The sequence below is a fragment of the Zalophus californianus genome, chromosome 5 (assembly GCF_009762305.2).
Source record: "Zalophus californianus isolate mZalCal1 chromosome 5, mZalCal1.pri.v2, whole genome shotgun sequence".
Taxonomy (NCBI): Eukaryota; Metazoa; Chordata; class Mammalia; order Carnivora; family Otariidae; genus Zalophus; species Zalophus californianus.
In genome coordinates, this window is record NC_045599.1 from 130,048,508 (window position 1) to 130,054,507 (window position 6,000).

At 42.9% G+C, this 6,000-nt stretch overlaps 1 pseudogene; it reads left to right on the forward strand.

The window, feature by feature from the left end:
* The first annotated feature begins 1,775 nt into the window (after positions 1-1,775).
* On the forward strand, positions 1,776-5,239 carry LOC113928465 (annotated as a pseudogene).
* Positions 5,240-6,000: the final 761 nt, after the last annotated feature.

Here is a 6,000-nt window from a genome sequence, read left to right on the forward strand (position 1 = left end):
AGAGGGAAATGTATAGTAATACAGGCCTAACTTAATTTTGATTTCTTCTTTGATATTTACAATTGTTATATCTTCTTGTTGGATTGTCCCCTTTATTAATATATTGTATCCTTCTTTGTCTCTTGTTACAGTCTTCATTTTAAAGTCTATTTTTTCCAATATAAGTATTACTACCCTGTTTTCTTTTGACACCATTTGCATGATAAATGTTTCTCTCTCTCCTCACTTTCGATCTGCATGTGTCTTTATGTCTGAAATGAATCTCTTATAGGATTCATCCATGAATCCATCCATTTGGATGGATCTTTTTTTTTTTTTTTAATTCATGCTGTCATCCTATGTCTTTTGATTGGAGCATTTAGTCGATTTATATCCAAAGTAATTATTGGTAGATATGTATTTACTGCCATTTTATTACTTATTTTGTGGCTGTTTTTGTAGTTTTACTCTGATCCTTTCTTCTCTTGCCCTCTTTCATAATTCACTGGCTTTCTTTAGTGGTATACTTGGATTCCTTTCTCTTTATTCTTTGCATATCTATTACTGCTTTTTGATTTATGGTTACCACTAGGTTTGTATATAACATCTCTGCATATAGCAGTCTGTATTAAGTTGATGGTCACTTAAGTTTAAACCCATTCTTTACTCCTCTCCCCTCCATGTCTTAGGTAAATGGTATCATATTTTACATCCTTTTATTTTGTGATCCCTTGACTGATTTTTACAGATATAGTTGTTTTTACTGCTTTTGTGTTTCTTGCTTTTCATACTCTTAGGATCTTTTCTTTCCACTCAAAGAGTCCCCTTTAACATTTCTTAGTGGGCACAAACTCCTTTAGCCTTTGTTTGTCTGAGAAACTATGTCTTCTATTCTGAATGATAGCCTTACTGGATAGAGTATTCTTGCCCAGAATTTCCCTATTCAGCACTTTGAATATATCATTCCACTCCTTTCTGGCCTGCAAAGTTTCTGCTGAAACACCTGCTGATTGCCTTGTGGGGTTTTCCTCTTATATAACTGTCTTATTTTTTTCTTGCTTCTTTTATTTTTTTTTGTTATTTCATTTTTATTTTTATTCCAGTATAGTTAACATACAGCTGCTTTTAAATTTTTTTTAAATTGTCTCTTTATCACTACTTTTTGCCATTTTACTTACTATATGTCTTAGTGTGGACCTCCTTGGGTTGATTTTGTCAGGGAATCTCTGTGCCTCCTGGATCTGGATATATTTCCTTCCCTAGATTAGGGAGGTTTTCAGCTATTATTCAAATGAATTTTCTGCCCCCTTTTCTCTCTCTTCTCCTTCTGAGATCTTTGTAATGAAAATGTCATTACACTTGATGGGGTTGCTGAGTTCCCTAAGTCTGTTCTCATTTTCCGTATTTTTTTTTTTCTCTCACCTGCTCGGCCTGATTACTTTCCATTACTCTGTCTTCTGGGTCACTAATTTATTCCTTTGCTTCCTGTAGCTGCTATTTATTCCATCTAATGTATTTTTACTTTCATTTATTGTATTTTTCATCTCTGATTGGTTCTTTTTTAATCTCTTTGTTATGTTATGGGTCTCACTGATGTCCTCTACTCTTTTTTTCAAGTCCAGAGAGTATCTCCATGATCATTACTTTAAATTCTCTATCAGGCCTGTTATTTATACCTGTTTCACTTAGATCTCTGTCTGTGGCCTTTTCCTGTTATTTCATTTGAGACAAATTACTCTGCCTTCTCATTTTGTCTAAGTCTCTGTGCATGCTTCTCTGTGTCAGGAAAGTCAACGATGTCTCCTACTCTTGAAAGTAATGGCCTTATGAAGAATAGGTCCTGTAGTGCCCTGCAGTGCAGTATTCCCTGTTCCCCAGAATGTGGTATTTCAGGGGGTGTCTCCTATGTGTCTTACATGAACCTTGCTGTTTTGTCCTGGCCACTTTTTCCTTCAGTTCAGACCTCTTTAGAAGTTCTCTTTACCCACTGTGGGCAGTGTTTGGTCCCTGGCCAAGGTGGGTTGTGCAGTTGTAACAATGTGTGAGCAGGTATGCATGCGAAATGAGATGTGCCATAGCCGCTGCTAGGACCTGGGCCGTGTAGGCAGGGTGTGCGCTTTTAACAAGGTGTACTCATCCTTCTGCGGGGCCCGCCCCCACCGCTGGCAGGACTGAGGCCCTGCAAAACACAAAGGTGGGGAAACACAGTGTTGGCAAGGTTTGTGCCAGTCTTCTGGGTGAGGGAACACAGAGAGCTGGAACTGAGGCAAGCAGGGCAGATCCACCAAAGTGCAGCGGGTGGAGCTTGGTGTAAGCGAGTTAGACGGCACGTTGGCACTGTGCTGGTTCCCTCGGGTGGCTATGTGTTTGTGCTGGGGGGAAGGGGAGAGAAATGGCCCCTGAAAGCTCCTTTGTTTCTGGAGGAGTCTCTCTCTGGGACATACTTTGGAATGAATAGACTACTCTCCCTCCCTTGTGTCCCAGGTATTTTTCAAACTGCTGTTTCTACACTGTATTTCCTAGGGTTGTTTTTTGTGCTGTCCCTTTAAGGGTGGGACTTGCCTTCCTATTGCTGTCTGGGTTCTCCCAGAACAGAGTGCACTGATTTGTAAAATTCCAGGCTTTAAGTCCCTCTGGTTGTAGGAACTCAGGAAATTTGGCCCCTCTCACTCTCAGTGCCAAATGCTATGTGGATTTGTGTCCCCCTTGTGGGCTCCAGTGTGATAGTATGTTTCTTGCCTTTCCCCACACCTGTGGCTCCCTCCCTACTCCACGCTCCGTGGATGGCCACAGGCCCTATCCTCCCTACCACATCCCTGCTCTTCCTACCCTCTTGGATGTGGCCTCTTCTCTACCTTTAGTTATGGAGTTTGTTCTGTCAATCTTTGGGTCATTTTCTGGGTTATTTATGCTGATGTGTTATCTAGTTGAATGCATGGAATGAAGTGAACTTAGGTTTCTCTTACTTTGCCATCTTCCCAGCCTCTAACTCAAGAGTACACTTATCTTGATGAGCATTGAGTAATATATGGAACTACTGAATCATTATATTAAAAGAAAAGAGGGTTGCCTGGCTGGCTCAGTCAGTAGAGTATGTGACTCTTAATCTTGGAGTCGTGAGTTCAAGCCCCACATTGTATGTAGAGATTAAAAAAAAATTGAAAACCCAAATGATATCTGCCTTGATGTAATGCCATGGAAGAGTGACTAATTTTTTTACTGCAAAGATTATGTGTTTTAATTATGCCCAACTTTTTTTTAAAGATTTTATTTATTTATTAGAGAGCGCGCGCGAGAGAGAAACAGCATGAGGGGGAGAGGGTCAGAGGGAGAAGCAGGCTCCCCGCTGAGCTGGGAGCCCGATGTGGGACTCGATCCCAGGACCCTGGGATCATGACCTGAGCCGAAGGCAGTTGCTTAACCAACTGAGCCACCCAGGCGCCCCTATGCTTAACTTATAACTGAAAACATATATTATTTAAAAAAAATCACTTATAATCCCCACCCCACATGGATTCATCTAGTATTCTCAACATAACAATTTGGAGGTAATAATTTAATTATAAGTCATTTATATAATGTCTTTGGAATTTCTGAGGACTTCAAGGACAAATTAAAATAAAAGTTTAGAACAATAGAATATAGGGATTGTGGCACTGACACAAACATAGGAAGATAAAGAAGGGAGCTATAAATTTAAGATAGATATAAGGCCTCTACATTCTTTTGCTTGCTTTTAAGTTTCAGTGAAACATTTTAACTCGGTAGCTTAATTAACAATCAAAGAAAGTATATTTGCTCCATGAGAAACATACACTATAGAGACTGAAGGAATCTAAGGCAGGCCCAATATTGGGAAATGCAGGACTCCTCTGATGGGCAGCTTTGGCTTGAGAATCTGCAACAACTTTGCCAAACTTTCTTAAAACCCTCATGCTGTCTACTACCCTTGTACCCAGCTTTTCTTTTTCCTTTTCCCTTGCAAGGGGCTTCTTTTTGAGTTTCCCTCACAGATGTTTCCCCTAATAAATTTTTGCACAGCTAATTCTATCTTAGTATCATGTGTTTCTCAGAGTATCCAGATAACACAAGTGGTATCAGGAGTTATCCAACAAAACAAGCAATAAGACAGGGACTTAGGACTGGCTTACTCATTGCCTGGTGAGTGAAGAGGACATTGTTCTGCTTGGCGGACAGGGCAACAGTACTCCTTTATACAATCAGTGTTAATTGCTCGGGATTACGCTGATGGTGAATTTCATTGGTGGTGACAGGAAAATGTCTGGGTGGAGGTCAATGCAGTGGCAGGATTTAAGGATTCAGGCATTGGAAGTTTTGGGTTAACAGTGCCTACAAAGGTAGTGGAGTTGGCTGGTTACTTCCAAGTTGTATTGATGCCCTCCAGAGGGATAATAAGGGACTATAGGCTGTCAGCAAGCTTTGGTATCTTATGAAGAGATCCTTATCTCTTGTACTGAAAGCACAGACAGCACTGTGTGGCAGGCTGAGGATCTAATAGAGTTGCAAACTCCAGAGATAGTTGAGGGATCACCCAATGCTCTGCTTTGTTATACCAGGGCCAAGGTGCTGGTTGGAAAACACGGGGGCCTTGAAACATGAGATGGGACTGTCTTGACGGAGGACCCTGAGGATGTGTCTACATTTGCTTATGAACATTTTGGGATTCAGAGGTAGACTGCCTTTCCTGAGAAAAAGCTATCATTTATACTGTAGGCCTTGTAGTGGGCTGTGGGGTAAGTGGCACAGCACTGCTCTCCTCCACCAGCAGCCGGGTGGTCAAGTGGTGGCTGGTGGGAGGCACTGTGTTCTCCCTGCTGGCCCTGCTGGTTCTGGTTAAGCAGGTGATGAGCTCAGCCCTGCAGGACATGAACTGCATATGCCAGCCCCACTATGTGGCCCTAATATGCAGTGGTGGAGGTGCCAGTGCCCTCAGGACGCTGCTCAGTGGTCCTGTGCTGCTGGTCACTGGACTAAGGCTGGACTGGCTGGTCAATGCCCATGCTCAGCCATTGGCTGCCATGCTGTTTATGGGCACAGCGTGGCTGCCTCAGGTTTGCTCTTGCTGCTGGGTTTGCTGCTGTACCAGGGGGGTGTGACTGGACACTGCCTTCCCATCCATGCAGCCATTCCCTCCACCCACAGTGACCATGGTGGCAATGGCAGAGTCTTCAGCATTTCAAGATGGTTGTCTGCCCATTAGTGTCATGAGGCCACGTCTAGCATCTCCATCCTCATCTGACCCAGCGAGAGCCTCTTTCCCACCACCTGCCTCAATGTCCACATAACTGTGCCCAGGCATGAATGAGTGTGTGTGTGTGTGTGTTTGTGAATGTGTGTGCACATATGATCATGCATGGGCATGAAGGGAATAGTGAGTACGAGTGTGTACACATTCCCAGAACTGTATAGCTCTTCTGTGGGATTCAGTGATGTGTGATTAAGAGCCTATGTGTACCCACACAACCACACCATGGGAAGGGAAATGTGTATGTCCTTGGAACTTTGTTTTTGTGTCCACATAACTGTCAGAGTCTGCCTGTTTATATCTGGGGTCTCTAGGCTAAGGAGTATCTAGGATCTTTGAAGATTCTTGCCAGGACCCCTGAAGTCTAAACCCACTCTATAATACCTGTTAGGGATTTCCACAAGAGTGACTCTTGGCCATCCCAGAGACTGCACCAGTGACCCTTCACTGAAGAGAATAACTGGTAGCAAAGTGGAGAGAACATGGGCTCTGGAATGGGACAGATCTGGATTAGGATTCTCCCTCTATTACTTACCAGCTGGGGAACTTGGGCAAGTGATTTAAGCTCTCTGAGCCTCAGTTTCTTGAAGGTCATGGTTGTAGTCATAGTCATGCTAATTGATTGGTGAGGATACAGTGACACCCAGTATGGAAGGACTGGGCACATGGCAGACGTGCAGTAAAAATGGTGGCTGCTGAAACAAAATAAACAAACGGAAAAACTCTTCTCCCAAGGAAACAGGTGATTCCCTCAG